General features: G+C 46.4%; 1 long non-coding RNA gene and 1 other non-coding gene across 3 annotated transcripts in view; one reads left to right on the top strand and one right to left on the bottom strand.

Moving 5' to 3' along the window:
• The window catches only part of LOC141583197 (uncharacterized), a 776,849-nt gene that overhangs the window by 297,375 nt on the left and 458,780 nt on the right, over positions 1–20,694 (bottom strand). The window lies entirely within an intron of this gene.
• On the top strand, positions 2,334–2,440 carry LOC141583244 (U6 spliceosomal RNA). The gene has a single exon (XR_012515935.1). It is a non-coding gene; the product is annotated as a U6 spliceosomal RNA (small nuclear RNA).

Genomic DNA, 20,694 nt, shown 5'->3' with positions numbered 1-20,694 from the left:
CTTCCAGAGAGAGGACCAGACTGTAATCTTTGTTGTTTGGGCAACTCAGCCATTTCAACCTTGGGACTTCAGAGTGTCTGAGGGAACCAGGGGCTGAAGTGAACCCCCAGCACAGCACAACTGCTCTACAGAAACATGGCCAGACTTTTTTAAAAGCAAGTCTCTTATCTTGTTCCTCCTGACTAGACAAGACTTCTGAACTTGTTTCCAGCCACCTCTCGTAGTTGTGTCCAGATTGGCAACAGGATTGTACCTCAGTGGTACAGAGGTCCCAGAGGAAGAGGCAGGCTATTATCTTTGTCTTTTTGCAGGCTTCGCTAGTGATACCTTGAGTCGCTGGAAGATATGAGGCAATTAGGTACTGGAGTGGACCCCCAGTATACCACAGCAGCCTTATGGGAAAGTGGCTGAACCGTTACGTGGGTGCTGGCTTCCATATCTCCTCAATGAGCAGGTCCTCCTGGCTTGGGTCTTTATCCAGGACACCACTGAAGCCAACAAGCCAGTAGCAACTTGGCAATTTCTTGGACAGAGCTTCACAGATAGACTGAAATCCTCTCTGCCACTGCCTCTGCAGTGGATCTGCCCTTGTTACCTTCAGAATATCAAGAAAGCAAAGACCCTAAGTGCCATATTGATAACTCTAACAAGCTGCAGTTGACCCAAGGAACAAGGCAGTCCATCTCTTGTGGATACCACATACCCCCCACTGCTTATCACTGGACAGGGAACTCTGGCTTGGGCCCATAGAACAGACCCTCCATCCTGGGGTGATTACACTAAGTGATGGCTAACTCACATCTCTCTGGGGTAGAGCCCCCAGGAGACAAGCAAAGTGATGGAGCAGGAAGCCAGCTGATGTGAAGCCCAGAGGGCAGGCACAGCTATCTCTCTAGGCTCTACTGGGTCTTATGAGACACTTTATCCCAGCACTTTAGGACTGTGGAGGTCTGATCAGCCACATCTCATGTGAAGATTGCCCAGCAGAGATCAGGTATGAGATTTTCCCTATTAATAAAAGGAGACTTGCTTTAAAAAGTCTGGCCACGTTTTTGTAGAGCAGCTGTGCTGTGCTGGGGCCTCACTTTTCAGAGAGTTATCTGAGGCGTGATATCTACTGGGCATTCTTGCACATGAGATGAAGCTGGTCTGACCTCAGCACTCCTTAGTCTGCTTGCCTCTCCCAGGGCCCCAGCCTGGCCACACCTGCCTACAGGGCACTCTCAGCTGCCCACACCTTTGTTTCTGTGCCAGTGGACCAGGCCTGAGCAGTGAAGAGATGCAGCAAAGTGGACTCTTCAGGCACGCACCCGCCTCTACACTGCCTCTCCATACTGAAGCTCTTTATACAAAAACGTCCTACGTCACTTTGCTGGTGTGTGTTTACATGAGTGGATTTTGCTGCACTTGCCCTACCAGCACATGGGAATGTAGCACACACTTCAACCCACACCAACTCCCATTGAAAAAAGAGCCATGGTAGGCAGAGGAACAAAATCACAACCTCTGCCAACACCTTCTCCTTGTGCTAATTCTGTGCACGAAAAGGGAATGCTAATATACGTTGAGTGGTCGTTGCTGCTTAGGGGGTCACAGAGACGGCACCCAGACATGCACAGGCCAGCACCCCAGCCTGAACCAACACTACCTCCAATGCAACAGCACACACAGAAGGGGTATTCTGGCCGCCACCAAGCTGTCTTGCCTCCACCACTTCCACCACTGGGCAAATGCCAACAGGGAAGCAGGCAGTTTTGCATCTGCTAACACTCTGCCACAGCTGCCCCACTTTGCTGCCTTCAGTGCAGTAGACTCCAAACTTTGAGGAGCCAGAGAACAAAGTTGAGACCCAATATAAGTTTCCCAGAGTTAAAGCACACAGCCCAGGAATTGAGAGGTGAATTTTGGCCCCCTAAAATCCTCCAAAACCAAAGGCAGCTGCCTGATTCTACTTTAAACCACAATCAAACCCTCAAGATCATCAAATATGATAAAAGAAAAATATCCTGTGCAAAGGTCAGCAACCTCAAAGGTTGAAGGTGAATAAGCTCATAAAGATGAGGAAGAATCAGGGCAAGAACACTGAAACTCAAGAAGTCAGCATGCCTTCTTTCCTCCAGATGATTACATCAACTGTTCAGCCTGTTCAAGTTTTCAGAACTAGCCAGAGGCTGACATGTATGCAATGATACAAGTAGAATTCAGAATGTGGGTAGAAACAAAGTTCACTAAGTGAAAGAAGTATGTCATCATCCAATGCAAGGAGGCCAAAAATCATTGTAAAACATCGCAGGAGCTAACAGGCAATATATCCAGTATAAACAACATTACTGGTGCTCACTTTGGCAGCACATATATTAAAATTGGAATGATTCAGAGAAGATTAGCATGGCCCCTGCTCAAGGAGGACCTAAAAATTCATGAAGCATTCCATATTTGTAGAAAGAATCAATATCTTGAAAATGGCCATACTACCCAAAGTAATTTATAGATTCAATGCTGTCCCCGGCAAGCTACCAATGATCTTATTCACAGAACTGGAGGAACACACCTTAAACTTCATATGGAAGCAAAAGAGAGTGTGGATATCCAAGACAATGCTAAGCACAAAGAACAAAGCCAGAGGCATCATGCTACCCGATTTCAAACTATAATACAAAGCTACAGGAATCAAAACAGCATGGTACTGGTACTAAAACAGAGAAATAGAGTAATGGAACAGAACAGAGGTCCTGGTGGCAATGCCACACATATACAACCATCTCACCTTTGATAAACCTGACAAAGACAAGCAATGGGAAAAGGATTTCTTGTTTAATAATTGTTGTTGGGAAAACAGGCTACCAGTGTCCGGAAAGCAGAAACTGGACCTCTTCCTGATACCTTACAGTAGAATTACCTCCAGATGGATTAAAGATCTAGACATAAGACCTAATGCCATAAAAAAATCTAGAAAAAAAATAGGCAAAGCCATTCAGGACATAGGTGTAGGCAAGTACTTCATGACTAAAACACCAAAAGCATTGGCAACAAAAAGGAAAATAGACAAATGGGACCTTATTAAACTCCAGAGCTTATGTACAGCAAAAGAAACCATCATTAGAGTGAACCAGCAACCAGCAGAATGAGAAACAATTTTTGCAATCTACCCATCTGACAAATGGCTGATATCCATAATCTACAAAGAAATAAAACAGATTTACAAGGAAAAAAAACAAGCAAACCGGTTCAAAAGTGGACAAAGGATATGAACAGACACTTTTGAAAAGAAGATATATATGAGGCCAATAAACATGTGAAAAAATACTCATCATCACTGGTTATTAGATAAATCAAAACCACATTGAGATATCACCTCATGCCAGTTAGAATGGTGACCATTAAAAAATCTGGAGACAACAGATACCAGAGAGCATGTGGAGAAATAGGAACACTTTTACACTGTTGCTAGGAGTACAAATTAGTTGAACCATTGTGGAAGGCAGTGTGGCACTTGCTCAAGGGCCTGGAAATTGTAATTCCATTTGACCCACCAATCCCATTACTGGGTATATACCCAAAGGATTATAAATCATTCTATTATAAAGAAACATGCACACGTATGTTCACAGTGGCACTGTTTACAATGGCAAAGACCTGAAAACAACCCAAATGTCCAGAGACGATAGACTGGACAAGGAAAATGTGACACACATACACCATGGACTATTATGCAGCCACAAAAAACGATGAGTTTATGTCCTTTGTAGGGACATGAATCAATCTGGAAACCATCATTCTCAGCAAAGTGACAGAAGAAAGAAAATCCAACACTGCATGTTCTCACTCATAGTCAGGTGATGAATAATGATAACAAATGGACACAGGGAGGGGTGCATCACACACTGGGGTCTTTTTGGGGGTGGCCAACAGGGGGACACCAGGGGTTGGGGAGGTCAGGGAGGGATTACCTGAAGAGAAATGCCAGATGTATGTGACTGGATGGAGGCAGGAAACCACATTGCCATATGTGTAGCTATGCAACAATTCTGCATGATCTGCATGTGTACCCTATAACCTGAAGTACAGCTTTTTAAAAAAGAATAAACTGATGTGATAGAGCTGAAAAGCACACTACATGAATTTTTATAATGCAGCCACATGGTAATTGTGTGTGATTGCCTTATAAAAATTTTTGTAATGGGTGTGGGCACCCAAGGGTGCCCTGTAAGCAGGTGTTGCCAGGCTGGGGTCCTGGGAGAGGCAAGCAGACTAAGAAGTGCTGAGGTCAGACCAGCACCATCTCATGTGCAAGACCACCTAGTAGAATAGATCAAGCAAAGGTAAGAGTCTCAGAGCTTGAAAACTGGCTTTCTGAAAGAAAAGAGGCAAGAATGGGGGAAAAGAATGAAAAGGAATGAACAAAACCTTTGAGAAATAAAGTATTATGTAAAAAGGTGAAATATATGCCATATTAATGTACCTGAAAGAGATGACAAAAATGTAACCAAATTGGAAAACATATTTCAGAATATCATTCATCAGAATTTCCCCAACCTAGCCAGGCAGAACAACATTGAATTCAGGAAATCTAGAGAACCTCAGATATGCCACAAGAAGAACATCTCTAAGACACATAATCATCAGGTTCTCCAAGATCAAAATGAAATAAAACTTGTCAAAGGCAGCTAGCGAGAAAGACAAGGTCACCTACAAAAGGAATCCCATCAGACTAACAGTGAACTGCTCAGCTGAAACCCCACAAGCCAGAAGAGATATTCAACTACTTAAAGAAAAAAATTTCAACCTGGAATTTCAAGTCCAGCAAAACTAAGTGTCATAAGTGAAGGAGAAATAAGATCATTTTCAGTCAAGCAAATGCTGAGGGAATTCATTACCAGCAGATCTATCTTACAAGAGCTCCTGAAAGTAGAATTTAATATGGAAAGAAAAGATCATCACCAGCCACTACAAAAATGCACTGAATTACACAGACCAGTGATGCTAAAAAAACAAACCACGTACACAAGTCTGTGAAGTTATCAATTAGGAGCGTGATGACAGGATCAAATACTTACATATCATTGCTAACTTTAAATGTAAATGGGCTAAATGCTCCAAGTGAAAGACATAGGGCAGCAAGATAGATAAAGAGCCAAGACTCATTTGAGTATGCTGTCTTTAAGAGACCCATCTCACATGAACTCCCACACATAGGCTCAAAATGAATGGAGAAAAATCCTTCAAGTAAATGGGAAACAGAAAAAAGCAGGTGTTGCAATCCTGGTTTCTGACAAAACAGGCTATACGAATAAAGATAAAAAGAGAAGGGCATGGGCCCGGCGCGGTGGCTCAAGCCTGTAATTCCAGCACTTCGGGAGGCCGAGGCGGGCGGATCATGAGGTCAAGAGTACAAGCCAATCCTGGCCAACATGGTGAAACCCCATCTCTACTAAAAATACAAAAAAAAAAAAAAATTAACTGAGCGTGGTGGCATGGTCCTGTAGTCCCAGCTACCTGGGAGGATGAGGCAGGAGAATTGCTTGAACCCAGGACACAGAGGTTGCAGTGAGTTCAGATTGCACCACTGCACTCCAGTCTGGTGCCTGGCAACAGAGCGAGACTCTACCTCAGAAGAAAAAAAAAGAGAGAGAAGGACATTGCCAATGTGGGCCTGACCTTTGATAAATGTTATTATTGCTTGATACCAACCTGGGCTATCCTTATTGTTCAAACCAATGGGATAGATGATTTGCTGAGGTTTGGGAGCTTCTGCCCCCTGGAGAGTCCCGGATCTCCCAAAATTTGGTTCAGAGGTAAGGTTGATTTTGCTTTACAGCTCCTTTTGTGAAGTTTTTCTCATTTCCGGTAAGGAAGACAAGTTGTTCTGCTTCCATGATGGTGGAGAGCTGGCACTTCCTTTCTTGAGTCTCAGCTTGCTTCTGACAGGAAAGGTGAGTGTGAATTTTTTCCTGTTTCTAAGATGGTAGAGAACAGTCATCAGCCTGAGCCTTATTTCCAAGTAAGTGGCTAAATTAGAGATTTGTCTTAAAATTTTTCCTTAATGACTAAAAGTTAAGATTACCAACCACTTAGTTTTAATTTCTCCTTAACATTAAGACACTCAGTAATCATATTTATTGTGCATTTTTTAATTTTGCTTAACTTTTTTTATTTATTTATGTTTGAGATTTTATTTCACTTTTCTTTCATCAAGTATGACCATATCTTTCTGACTTGGTCAAATCCAAGGGAATGTTCCAAATTTTAGGAAGCAAGTCATCTGAATTGGCTAAAACTCTTGTAGCTGCCAAGTATGTATTTTCTAGTTTGTAGAAATTTCTTCTTCTTTTTTTTTTTTAACCTAAGAGTTTCTGTCCACATTAGGCCATCTTTTATCAGCCAAGGCCAGACTGAAGGAGCAGTGGTGACCTTCCAATCCTAAGATTCTGCCCTGTTCCCTACAGCATCCTGAGTTTGGTTCCTAAATCTAATTCTTTCTGGTTTGATATTTGTTACTTTTTAAATATCATCAGTTTGTCCCAGCTATGATGTGGTAGTAAGAGATTCAAAAGGATTTTCTTTAAGAGCTTTATAATTAAAAGCATATTTCTTTTATTATTATTATCATCAACCCATGATCTACCTTAGGTATTTCTCCTAATGCTATCCCTCCCCTAGGCCCATCCGCAACAGGCCCAGGTGTGTGATATTTTCCTCCCTGTGTCCATGTACTCTCATTGTTCAACTCCCACTTATGAGTAAGAACACGTGGCATTTGGTTTTCCGTTCTTGTGTCAGTTTGCTGAGAATGATGGTTTCTAGTTTCATCCATGTCCCTGAGAAGAACATGAACTCATTCTTTTTCATGGCTGTGGGTGTATATGTGTGACATTTTCCTTATCCAGTTTATTATTGATGGGCATCTGGGTTGGTTCCAAGTTTTTGCTGTTGTGAACAGTGCTGCAGTAAACATATGTGTGCATATGTCTTTGTGGTAGAATGATTTATCATCCTGTGGGTATATACCCAGTAGTGGGATTGCTGGGTCCAATGGCATTTCTATTTCTAGATCGTTGAGGAATCACCACACTGTCTTCCACAATGTTTGAACTAATTTACACTCCCACCAACAGTGTAAAAGATTTCCTACATCTCTACATCCTCTCCAGCATCTGTTGTTTTCTGACTTTTTTAATTATTGTTTTTCTGAAATGACAAGTGATGATGAGCTTTTCATCATATATTTGTTAGCTTCATAAATGTCTTCTTTCCAGGAGTGTCTGTTTATAGTCTTTGCCTACTTTTTGATGGAGTTGGTTTTTTCTTGTAAATTTAAGTTCTTTATAGATTCTATATATTAGTCCTTTGTCAGATGGATAGATTGCAAAAATGTTCTCCCATTCTGTGGGTTGCCCATTCACTCCGATGATAGTTGTGTTTTGTTTCATTTTAGTTTTCTGTGCTTTTTAGTTTAGTTTAATTCTGTGCAGAAGCATTTGTCAATTTTGACATTTATTGCCATTGCTTTTGGTGTTTTAGTCATAAAGTCTTTGCCTATGCCTATGTTCTGAATGGTATTGCCTAGGTTTTTTTCTAGGGTTTTTATAATTTTAGGTCCTCACTTTTAGTCTTTTACCCATCTTGTGTTAATTTTTGTATAAGGTGTAAGTAAGGGGTCCAGTTTCAGTTTTCTGTACATGGCTACCCAGTTTTCCCAACACCTTTTATTAAATAGGTAATCCATTCCCGATGGTATTTTTGGTCTAGTTTGTCAAAGTTCAGATGGTTGTAGATGTGTGGCATTATTTTTGAGGGCTCTGTCCCATTCCATTGCTCTATATATCTGTGTTGGTTCCAGTACCATGCTGTTTTGGTTACTTTAGGCTGGTAGTATAGTTTGAAGTCAGGTAGCATGATGTCTCCAGTGTTGTTCTTTTTGATTTGCTCTGCGGGCTCTTTTTTCATCCCATATGAAATTAAAGGTAGTTTTTGGCAATTCTGTGAAGAAATTGTAAATGGTAGCTTGATAGGAATAGCATTGAATCTATAAATTAGTTTGAACCATGGGGCCATTTTTATAATATAGATTTTTTGCATCCATGAGCATGGATTTTTAAAATGTGTTTGTGATGTCTCATATTTCTTTGAGCAAAGGTCTCCTTTAAGAAGAACTTTGAGTACGGACCCAGGAAGGACACGGCAGCTGTCTTGGTTCTCCGTGAGTCCATGCTTAACATTGAACTTATATTCCTTTAAATATCAGTTGTTTCTCCAATTTAAGTTCATAGTAGTTGTAACTGATGGGTTGTCATAGGTAACTTGACTTACACCATGGAGTTCATTCAAACTGCATATATAAACAGTTTCAGTATTGGCTGATTTAGAATGACAGTCTGACAAAATGTTTTCTTGGTATTCAATTAAGTTTTCTTCTACTTGGGTAGGAGTTTAAAAAACAAGTAAGACTTTTCATTAAAATTCCAGGAAATCTTACACAGTCCTTAAAGTATTTGGGATAATTTGACAAAGGATGTGATTCTAAACTTTCCAGAAATCTGTATTCAAGAGCTCTTTTTCGTGGTCTTTCCATTATTTAAGGAACCTCCTAAAAGACAGCATATTCTAGGACATTTTGTGCTTGTGAAGTTTTCAGAAACTGCATCAGTATTAAGCAGTTAAGTGTGGAAATGATGTTAAATAGTTATAGTTACATGATTGACAAGAAAGTTTGTTCATTTCTGTGGTCTACAATTTATCATGGAAACAATATAATTGACAGCACATATTTTGGCATATTAGAATTTTAGGAATTTCATACAATTTTCAAACATATATGAACATTGCCTAGAATACAATCCGAAGAAAGTCAAATATTTCTTATTTTGACAGTGCTCCTCATGTAACAACATGTCAAATAATTCCATATACTTCTCTTTTGGATTTCTCAGTGCCCTCTTGTGCATTCCAAATTAAGAAGTCAAAAAGACTTAATTTTGAAGATAAAATTGGATTTGGGGAAGTGTATCAAATATATTAATATTGATATAAATATACTAAAGGCCTAAAATATTTGATATAAAATGGAATGCCAGGTCACAGTAAGTCATTCATTTAGCCAAAATGGTAACTCAAAAAATGTTTAAATGCAAAAGCCTTTACTCATTGATAGAAGACTCAGCTTTTCAAGCAATGTGTGTCTTTCCCTTCTTTTTCCTGTAATTTGAGGAGAGACAGAAGTATTTTTTATTCTTTAATATTATGTTAAAATCATATTCAAGAAAGAAAGCCAAATTTCTCTCTTGCATTAGTGTACTGTTACTGTCAACTCAAATTTTTAATAAAACCTTAAAGATGAATTCATCCAGTCTTCATCAGTTTGACTATAAGTTGAAATTCTTATAAACTTCTGATAACATTTTATAAATTTGTATTAAAGCAAAATTAGTACTCTAAGAAAACCCTGTTGTGTTTTTATTCCAATGTTCAATTTATGGAAAAACTGAACAATACTCCTTTAAATTTAGCCAGTGTGTTCACACGGTGTTTCTTTTACAAGATGACTAGTTCACAAACCTTCCACAACTTGCTCAAACCTTTAGCTTCATTCTATTTAAGTCAAAACAATTTTTAACCTTCTGAATGAAGCAAAAATTTGCATTCTAATGCCTTATAATGTTTTACTGAAAGCACATTTCACTTTTTCCACAAAGCTTCCATGTAAAACTTTTTTCAGTAGTCTCAATTATATGTTACAATGTTAGCTCTTAGCAATTTTTTTTTTTTTTGGTGAAACACCTGTCAGGTAAGTTATTTTAATTTTGTACTAGGTATGGAGCCTAGGACACCAGACACAAGTGCATATAAAGTCTGACTTTTTCAAGCATAGCCAGGGAGCACGGCTAACTCCACATGTTCTCAGACCTTACCTAGAATCTAGTGACTCCAAAGCAGGTAAGTTGAACGAATTTTAAAAGTCAAAAAAAGCAGTTTATTACTTTAAATCATTTTACAAACCTAATATCTGACCTGCCTAATTTAGAGCTAATGTCTTTATTTTACCAATAAACTTTAAAACTGTCTTTATTTCTCAAATATTACTAAAGTCATGTGAAGTAAAAGGTATTAGAGTTTTTATTTTTCTGAAAAAATTAATTTGATTTAAGCATTCATTATTTTAAAGGCAATTAGAGAGTTTTTTTAATTTATAAACATCACCCACAACACCTAAAAATACACAAAATAGATCCAGTAGTTGTTGCTCTTACTGTCCCCACCTGATGTCCATTTATCACTGTTGCTGACAGTGATAAATGTGTGGAATAGTTGGGGCTGACAAACATTTCACTGTGATATTCTTTTTTAGGTCAAATGAAATTTAAAGAAAATTTTATTGAAACTAAAACAAGCAGTGTTTTCAAATTTTTGCAATAAATGTTACCAAGCTTCCTTCCTTCAACTAAGGAAATGGGCTGGGCATGGTGGCTCACACTTGTAATTCTATCACTTTGGGAGGCCAAGGTGCGTGGATCACCTGAGGTCAGGAGTTCGAGACCAGCCTGGCCAACATGGTAAAACCCTCTATCTACTAAAAATTTTAAAATTAGCCTGGTGTGGGGCTCATGTCTATAATTCCAGCTACTTGGGAGGCTGAGGCAGGAGAATCACTTAAATCTAGGAGGCAGAATTTGCAGCAAGCTGAGATTACAGCACTGTGCTCCAGCCTTGGCAACAAGAGTAAAACTCCATTTCCAATAAATAAATAAATAAATAAATAAATAAACTTGTTTTGGAAAATTTTCTACCTCAACTTTCTTATAATTGACACAATTTGAAAAAAAAATCCAGCTTAAAAACAGAAAAGAAAAAAAAAAAAAACAGGCAAAATGAAAGTACTATGGAAAAACAATTTCAAAAGCTTTGTCCCAGATATTTCATATACTTTCCCATTCCACTCACTGTGGTACTTAAGAGATTAAACTGCACATATATAAGACTATGGCTCCAGCTGGAGTGCAGTGGCATGACCATAGCTCATTGCAGTCTCAAAGTCCTGGGCTCAAGCGATCTTCCCACATCAGCCTCCCAAGCAGCTGGAACAACAGGTCCATGCCACCATGCCCGGCTAATTTATTTTTATTTTTATTACTTCTGTAGAGATGAGGTCTTGTTATGTTGCCCAGGTTAGTCTCAAACTCCTGGCCTCAAACGTTCCTCCCACCTTGGCCTCCCACAGTGCTGGGATTACAGGCATGAGGCACTGGGTCTGGCCAAGATGGGTTTTCATAAAGGCCAACAGCAGAGTTTCTATTCTGAGAGGTACAGCCAGAGGCTTATATGAACCCCCCAACTTCATTAACCTCATTAAATCATATAATTTCCATCATATGGAAACGTACATTTAACAGTGATACCTCAGGACAATAAATAACTGGGAACAATGAAGCCACTACTCTATAGGGAAACTTGTGAATGGCTGAAACCAGGAATGTTGAACCCACACGTGTCCAGGGAGAGCTATTTCCGGGGTGTGTGTGTCATCCATAAACACACGTGGTTCCTGGCAGATGAAGTGCACTGGAGACAGCACCGAAGTTAACCAGGAGAGTGAGTGTCAGCGTTTCCCCTACCTCGGAATAGCATCCCTGTATCTTACAGATAATCCCCCTAAGCAAAGCAATACCTGCTTTGTACGCTATGTGAGGAACAAATATTTTAACAGTTTCACTCATTCTTCAGTAAACATGTTAGTTTTCTTGTTTTCTGTTTTTCTTTCCAACTTTTATCTTAGGTTCGGCGGCACGTGTGCAGGTTTTTTACGTAGGTAAATTGTGTGTGTCTCAGGTTTTGGTGTACAGATTATTTTGTCACCCAGGTAATAAGCACAGTGCCCTATAGGCAGCTTTTTGACCCTCACCCTCCTCCCACTCACAACACTCAAGTAGGCCCAGGTGTCTATTGTTCACTTCTTTGTGTCCATGTGCACTTAATGTTTAGATCCCACTTATAAGTGATAAAGTGGGGCATTTCTTCCACCTCGTCTTCTCCTTCTCCTCCTTCTCCTCCTTCTCCTCCTTCTGCTCCTTCTCCTCCTCCTCCTCCTCCTCCTCCTCCTCCTTCTTCTTCTCCTTCTCCTTCTCCTTCTCCTTCCTCTTCCTCTTCCTCTTCCTCTTCCTCTTCTTCTTTTTCTTCTCTTTCTTCTTCTTCTTCTTTCTTCTTTTGCCCAGGCTGAAGTTCAGTGGTGCATGATCTTGGCTCACTGCAATATCTGCTTCCCAGGTTCAAGCAATTCTCCTGCTTCAGCCTCCCAAGTGGCTGGGATTACAGGCACCTGCCGCTATGCCTGGCTAATTTTGGTATTTTTAGTTGAGACAGGATTCACAATGTTGGCCAGGCTGGTCTCAAACTCCTGACCTTATAGAATCCACCTGCCTCAGCCTTCCAAAATTCTGGGATTACAGGTGTGAGCCAGCATGCCTGGCTGGCATTCAGTTTTCTATTGTCGCATTAGTTCGCCTAGAATAATGGTGTCCAGCTCCATCCTTGCTGTGAAAGATATGATCGTTTTTATGGCTGTGTAGTATTCCATGGTGCATACGTACCACATTTTCTCTACACAATCCACTACTGATGGGCATTGAAGTTCATTCCATGTCTCAGCAAACATATTTTGAGCCTTCCAATGTGTACTAAGAATTCAGAAGCTCGACTCCCTGTCCTCACTGCACATAACAAGTCCTCCTCCTTGACAGTTACTCTCTAGTTTTATAAGTGCTTTCAAAGAAATAGAGGGCAATTCCTCAAGGATAGAGAGCTCCAACCCTGATAAACAAGGATCTGGCACATACCAAGAGATGATAAATGATTGCCGATTGAACAAACTGTATTTCTGCTTATGATCTACAAACATTTCCTCTCAGTTGACATTAACATGAAAAAGGATTGATACGTAAAAATCAACACTGTGTGGTGATTATCAGGAAACAGAGACCCTTCATACCCACACCCAGAAACATTTGGAGGTACACGTACTGAAACATCACAATATGTATAATTATTATGTACAATTATAATTACGTACAATTATGTAAATTAAAAAAGCATAGAGATAGGGTCTCACTCTTTGCCCAGGCTGGGGTGCAGTGGTGAAATCATAGCTTCAGTAACCTCAAACTCTTGGGCTCAATGGATCCTCCTGCCTCAGCCTCTCAAAGTGTTGGAATTAGAGGCTTACACTACCACGCCTGGCCAAAAACAATAATTTTAAAAAAGAGAAACATTTGAAGGGGAGAAATTAAAATGAAACCACATTATCATGCCATGGCAAGGCTCAACAGTGTTCTGCCTATAAAATTTCTCTTTGTCCGGTGCAGCAGCTCACACCTGTAATTCTAACGCTCTGGAGGGCAAGGTGGGAGGATCCCTTGAGCCAAGGAATTTGAGACCAGCCTGGGCAACACAATCCATTTTCTTATTTTATTATCTATTAAAAATAAATGCAGGAGCGCACCGAGACGGCCCAGCCATGGGGCCACGCGGGAACAAAGGCGGGTGGAGAGGAGACCCAAGCTATGATGGCTGAGCAGGGCTAACTGCCTCCCTCCGAGCCTGGCCCCTCGCCCAGCAACGAGGGACTGCTCCGAGCCTTCCTGCAGAGCCAGCGCACCCTGTTCCACATCCTGGACGACCAGCGGCTGCTGCACTTGCGCAAGATCGAGTCCCACTGACAGAATGCTGACGCGCGCGAGCTGCTCCGCGGGGTGCTCCAGGGTCTGTGCCAGGTTGCCCTGGCCAGCGGCGACTTGATCTTCAAGCACTGCATGGCCGGCCTGCTCACCTCGCTACTGAGGCTGATGGAGCCCCGGGCCCCAAGCACGCCACGGCACCCCAGGGTACCAGCCGCGGCTGCCTCCTCTGCCGCGGCTGCAGCTCCTGGTGTCGGTGCCCCCCTACTAGCCATGGCCTGTCCTGGAGAGGAAGGCCCTGCCCCTGGGCATGCGTGCTCTCCGGCCAGCCCCAGCAGTGCGGACCCGCAGCCCGGAGCAGCTGTGTCCCCTGACCAGGCGACGCCCTGCCCCGCAGAGCCCTAGTAGCCCCAGAGCGCGGCGCTGGAATGGAGCCAGAGCGCAGAAGCAGGTGCAGTGGCCTGCAGGCCCTGGAGATGGAATCAGGGGTTGCCCGGCAGCCCGGTGCCCGGGGGGAACGTCGGAGGCTCACCATCACCGGCGGCGTGGGCTTCGGCCTGCCGAAGCAGGTGAAGGAGCTGGAGCAGGAGGAGGTGCTGCTGCAGGGTTCAGAGATGATGGCTCAGGGCAGTGACTGGTACCAGCAGCAGCAGCAGGAGTGCCGGAGCGCCAGTGCAGCCTGGGCCAGAGCGGAGGCTGCACGGACTTTGGGGCCACAGGGAGTCCCCGGCCACTGGGGGGCTACTGCCCGAGGGACACGAGATGTCCCGGGGCCTGGGGGAGCTGCTGGCTGCGGCCTGTGCCAGCCGGGCCCTGCCCACTCCTCCTCTGGGCCCCCTGCCCTGTCCTGACGTCCACCTCGCCCCGTGCTGGCAGCAGCAGACCATCCTCATGCCAAAGGAGCAGAACCGACTCCTCACCCAGGAGGTGGCCAAGAAGAGGGAGCGCATCACGCAGCTGGAGCAGGAGGAGTCACGCCCATTAAGCAGCTGTTGAGGCCCCGTCCTGAGCCAGCAGGACGAGGGGGCTCCGGACTCCACCTTCATCTAGCCCCAGGGCCCCCAGGGCCGGCCTGGCACTCAGCCCTGCGACAGCAGGCACCCCGTCGCACTCATCCTCTCTGTCTGGAGACCCCCGGCAGGCCCAGGCGCAGTCCCTGAGTTGGCGCCTTCCTGGCCCCCTTGCCATCGGGCTCCCCAGGCCTGCCCCAGGCTGACCTCGCGCCGAGCCCTGGACTCGGTTTTGGCCCCTGGTGTTGACATGGGCTGGGGCTCTCTTGAGTCTGCATAGCCTGCAGCTACTGCTGCCGCTGTCAGTGGACACGGGGTTGGGTGAACCCTCGATGAGTTAGCAGATCTCTGGCCACCCCAGTGGCTTCCAGCGGTTTCCAGCGGTGCTGCCCTGGGCCCCCTCTCCAGGGAAAGGCGCCGCTCACGCCAGGCTGCACCTCCGAAAACGGCCAGCAGAGGGTGCAGGAGGCTGCGATGCGGGTCCAAGGCCAGCTTTCCCCTCCCCAGTGCACCAGGACAGGGTGGCTGTCGCTTGGATGGGAGCAGATGGGGGGTGGGGTGGCCTCTAAGCGGGGGTATGCTAGCCTGGCAGGGATGGCTGTCGGATTTCTGGTCCCGGCCAAGGCTGAGGGAGTCTGGCTGCAGCAGATCAGGGAGCTTGGCATGCGTGTGCCTCCCGCAGACCCCCCAGCCCTGTCCTGGCCTTCCTCATCCTGGCCAGGATGCTGCCCCACGCTGAGTCCCACACAACAACCTGTGAGCCTATCTCCCCAGGAGGGCCCGTCGCCAGGAAGGGGGTCACTCTGCGCCCCCAGACAGCTCCCAGATACGTCATAGGCAGAGCCTGTCTTTCTGCCCCCCACTCAGGATTCCTAAGGTCTGGGGTCCTGCTCACCCCCCTTTTTATGCCACGCCCAACCCAGGTTTCAGGAGAAGCCACTTCCCTGAGCCAAAGACAATGAGAACCCCCAGTGTACAGGAGGATGCTGGGGCAGGTCCCCTTGGGTATCACTCCCTGCCCCCCGCCCAGGCCTACTCCTGGTGTGCTGGGGTAGGTACTGGTTGGGGGCACCTGCCGAGCCCAGCCTGGAGGTACTGAGTGCCACCAGAGCCAGGGCATGGCAACATCACGGATGGGTTCTGCAGTCCAGGATCCCTGCACAGGGACCCTGTGCAGACCACAGGGTCAGTGTGGGGGGTGAAGCAACCCCAATGCGGGCTCAGTGTGTGGGGCGGTACAGGGATTCCAATGCAAGGTCAGTGTTTGTGGGGTGCAGGGACCACAATGAGGGGTCAGTATGAAGGGGACACAGGGACCCTAATGCAGAGTCAGAGTCAGTGTGTGGGGGGTGCAGGGACCCCTCTTGCCCAGGGCACTTTGGAGCACTGTCCCACAAGGCACCCCTGTCTCAGAAGAGGGGTCCTAAGAGGCAGTGGTCAATTCCTTTCCGGAATCCAGCTCCACACTCATCTGCCCACTGCAACCCCACAGAGCCATGTCCCCACCTGCACCCGCTCTGCAGGGGTGTCCCAGAACAGGCCCAAGCCAGCCCAGCATGCAGCTGCCCTCCTCCCCTGAGGATGGTAGTGGGCTTTCCTGGGGACATAAAGACACCAGGACTGGACCTCCTGGCAGGAAAGGAAGCGGGTCCTGAAGGCCTGTGCCCCACAGCCCCAGCACCAGGTGGACGGCAGCACAGTGGGTAGGCCAGCGGCAGACCAGGAGAATCCTCCCTCCCTGATAGGAGGCTGGGGTCTGCCCACCAGGGCCTGCCCACATCTGACTTTGAGGATGCCTCCCATGCCCTGGGGTTTCCCGGCAATTTTACAGGACTGGAAGCAGGAGACAGAACAGTGTCTGTCCCAGGGTGACTTCATCAGGAGACCACCCACACAGAGCTGGACCCTGCAGCTAAAGTAGAAACGTGAGATGGGCTGGCACCTCTGGAACAACTGCCTCTCAGCCTTGGGGTTCCATGCAAGGTGAAGAAAAATTGGTCCTCCAAGTTACAGCTTGAAATCAGGCTACAGTGTGGCCTTAGAGAACATGAGGGGAGAAGGTAGAGTGGCCCCGAGTGGCAGGGTCTAGGTGGCTGGCAGAGGCACAGGCAGATCCTGCCTGGAGCCCGCCCTGGTGACGCTGGTGGGTCAGTCTCCCTGCAGGATATGAGCAGCATCCCTGGTCTCTATCCCTGAAGTGCCCATATCATGTGCAGGGACATACATGTGTGTGCACACACAGCTGTGACACCCAGAAATGTCTCGGGATGTTGAAATGTGTCCTTGGGGGCAGAAGTGTGCCTGGTTGAGAATCTGCCCCAGGGGAACACAACCCACCAGGCCTCAGGATTTTGTGTTGCTCAAGTTCCAAGGAAAAGGAACATCTCGACTGGGCGTGGTAACTCATGCCTGGAATCCCGGCACTTGAGGCCAGGAGTTCGAGACCAGCCTGGGCAATGTAGGGAGAGACCCCCATCTCTAAAAAAAAGAGAAAGAAAAAAGAAAGAAAGAAAAGAAAAGAAAATGAGATCTCCAGTTTTCAAAACTCAAAAACACCGCAAGGAAACAATACACTCTGAGACCCAGCAGAAACAACAGGTAGACTCTGCAGACACAGACACTGGAATTATCAGAGAGAACATAAAGTAACAATGCTTTATATATAGAGAGAAACAAAGAGATTTCTGAAAATACGGAAAAAAAAATACATAGGCTGGTCGTAGTGGCTCATGCCTGTAATCCCAACACTTTGGGAAGCTAAGGTGGGCAGATCACGAGGTCAGAAGATCAAGACCATCCTGGCTAACATGGTGAAACCTTATCTCTACTAAAAATACAAAACATTAGCCAGGTATGGTGGCATGCACCTGTAGTCCCAGCTACTCAGGAGGCTGAGGCAGGAGAATTGCTTGAACCCAAGATGTGGAGGTTGCAGTGAGCCGAAATTGCTCCACTGCACTCCAGCCTGGGAGACAGAGGGAGACTCCATCTATAAAAAAAAAAAAAAAAAAAAAAAAAAAAGAGGCAGATTTGCAATACTATTAAAAACTGAGATCTCAGCTTTTAATAGTGTAATCTTAAATGTGTAAAGAACACACAGTACTTTTCACTAAATGTTATTTTCACTATAAAAGAAAGAGATGGGGCGGTGCGCAGTGGCTCACGCCTGTAATCCCAGCACTTTAAGAGGCTGAGGTGGGCAGATCACCTGAGGTCAGGAGTTCAAGAAACATACCGGCTGGGTAGAGTGCTTCATGCCTGTAATCTCAGCACTTTGGGAGGCTGAGGAGGAAGGATAGCTTGAGCTCAGGAATTGCAGACCAGTCTGGGCAATATAGTGAGGTCCTATCTCTATTTATGAGAAAAAAAAATAGCTGGACATCATGGCACGTGCCTGTGGTCCAAGCTGCTCAAGAGGTTTTAGTGGGAGAATCGCTTGAGCCTGGGAGGTCAGGGCTGCAGTCAGCCATGGCTGTCACCACGTTCCAGCCTCAGCAACAGAAACAGGATCATTGCACATCATCTAAATCACCCTTGTTTTTCTTTTTCCTCATCTGGAAGCAGGGACACCGTCTCCCAACACGCACACTTCCCAAGGTTGTCAAGAGACCACGTGAGCGTTTGGTAAACTGAGAAGCCCCAGCAGAGATGCTGGAGCCAGATTATTGCCGCCCTGCTGGTTGCCATTATCTTCCAGGCCTGTGTTTCTCTGTCGAGCCAGCAACAAGGCAGGGGGAGGCTCCCAGCTAATCCCGACGAATCTCAGCTGTGGGCAGGAGCGCCCTATCTGGAGGCTCTGCAGACATCTGTGTAGGTGGAGAACAGGGAAGATGGGGAGGAGAAAGAGTGGGGAGATGGGGCCAGTGGAGACCTTCACCCAAATTTTTGATTCATAGAGCAGAAGGCTTCTCTCTTCTTTTTCTCATTCCTGAAAAGAAAGCTCTTTTCCTCCAAACACAGTCTTCCAACAGCCCCTCAGCCCCAGGCCCATATCTGTCCAGTAATTAGCCCCTAACGAGGACCAAATGTCCTGCTGACTTGAGAAGGAAAAACAAGGGACAAGTTCTGGAATCAATAGCTTCACCGCCACTGAGGCCAGCCTGGCACAGTCTCCATCCCAGGCCTCCCAGGGTACCCGGATGGAAGTACTAGGTTTGCCCAGATCCCCACAGAACAGCAGCAACTGGTTTCTTAGTCAACCACAGCAGGCATTTATTGCACCAACTGTATGCAGCAGCCTCTGGAGGGGAAGGTTCAAGCTTTGCCACAAGGGAGGTGATATGTGGAAAGCTGTATGTAAACCACAAATCATAGGGATGTGCAGAATGACAGAGTCAGAGGAGAAAGAATAAGCATTTATTGAGCACCTACTGTATGCCAGGCCCTGGGCTAGGCACTTGAGGTACATTAAAGCATTTAATCCTCATCAACTCAATTTCACAAATGAGGAAACTGCCACAGAGAGGTGAGGGGACTTCAAGATTTGACAGCCAAATAGGAGAGCTGGGATTCAAACCCAGGTCTCTATGGTTTCAAGAGAAACCATAACCCCGCATGGACCTGGAGCCCGCCCATCACATCTCAAAAGTCCTGTCGCTCAGCCCGCCGGGGTGCAGTCTGGGCTGTGCCCCACCTCCAGCCCCTGCCCTGGCCCTGGCTTGGACCCTGGCTATGATGGCCAGACTTGCATCCGCAGGTGAGTGAGGGGCCTGAGACCCTGATCCAGCCTGGCGGAACTAGAGGGGTTCCTCAGGGAGGGAAAAAGGACAGGAGGAGCCAGAAGTGGCCCCAGATCAGGAGTCAAGCAGGCTGCGCTTCTCTCACCACAGGCTGGGGTTGCCAGGGATCTCCCCTGGGGTGGACACGGACCCCGCTATCTCAGGTTATGGGGTTTCTACCTAGCCAAGGCTCTCCAGTTGGAGCAAGGGCAGGCGACCCAGGCATGGATGGCCTAGTGCGTTGCTTTGCCCATTTGGAGTGTCTGAGACACCCAGTGGGGCCACCCCAATGCTGGCCAGACTTCATTTGCCAGACAAGTTTGAGGTGGCCATGTTGGAGCCCAAAGGGACCCAGTGAGAAGTGGGTCCTGCAGCCTCAGATGCCCTGGGCCAGGAATGGGCAGTGCTACAAGGAAGGAAACAAGGCAAGTGTCACCCTACCCTTCCCGTAAGGAGCCCCACACACCCCTCCAGCTGCTCCCCAGCTCTGCCCCTTCTCCCTCCACTTGCTCCCCTGTGGACCGATCTGTCTATCTGCCACTCTGCTCTCTTTCTGCCCTTCTCTCCCTGCTCCTGTTGGTGACAGGCGGGACACCCACTCACCACCCTCTCAGCCTCCTAGAGGCAGAGCTGGTGCCCCTCAGATACCCTGTCCCCCCAGCGGGGGCTTGTCCTACAGATAGCCCTGGACCACCACTGCCACACCTCCTCGTCCCAGCACGGATGCCTGACCCAGCTGAGGCTGAATGGAAGTTTGCTTTTGGAGAGGTATGCCATGAGAACTGCAGCCTCAGGGCACACCCATCATCACCTCCCATGCGTGATTCAGTGCCTCAGCTACCTCTTCGGGACCATTCCCAAGAGCAAGGTGGAGCAAGGAAGGGCCTGAGCCTCCTTCACCAGGGCCCAGGCCACACCCTTCTCCCCTTCAGATGGAGCAGCCAGCTCTCAGAGAGGGCATCACGGGGTTTCTGGAAGGGAAGTGAGTCAATGGAGGACCCCCCCGGGGTGAATCAGTGCTGGATCCTCAGGCTCCCTGTTCCTGTCTGCAGGGACCAGATCCCCTAAGATTTCAGGGCCTGAGGGAAGGGCTGGGCCTCCAGGGAGATGGGAAGGGAGCATCCAGGGTGACCGGGGCGGTCAGCTCATCCAGGCCCAGCCTCCAGCCAAGGAGGGATTCCAACGCTCCCACATCCTTGGGCTTCAACTGAGAGCCATTCTCAAATCCCTTCTCAGAACCGACAATGTGCAGCACGCCCAGTTCCCAGACGCAGCCTATACACTTCCTCCGTGAGCGCCACA

This window comes from Saimiri boliviensis, assembly GCF_048565385.1.
Source record: "Saimiri boliviensis isolate mSaiBol1 chromosome 19 unlocalized genomic scaffold, mSaiBol1.pri SUPER_19_unloc_1, whole genome shotgun sequence".
Taxonomy (NCBI): Eukaryota; Metazoa; Chordata; class Mammalia; order Primates; family Cebidae; genus Saimiri; species Saimiri boliviensis.
This window is presented reverse-complemented; position numbering and strand designations above follow the sequence as displayed.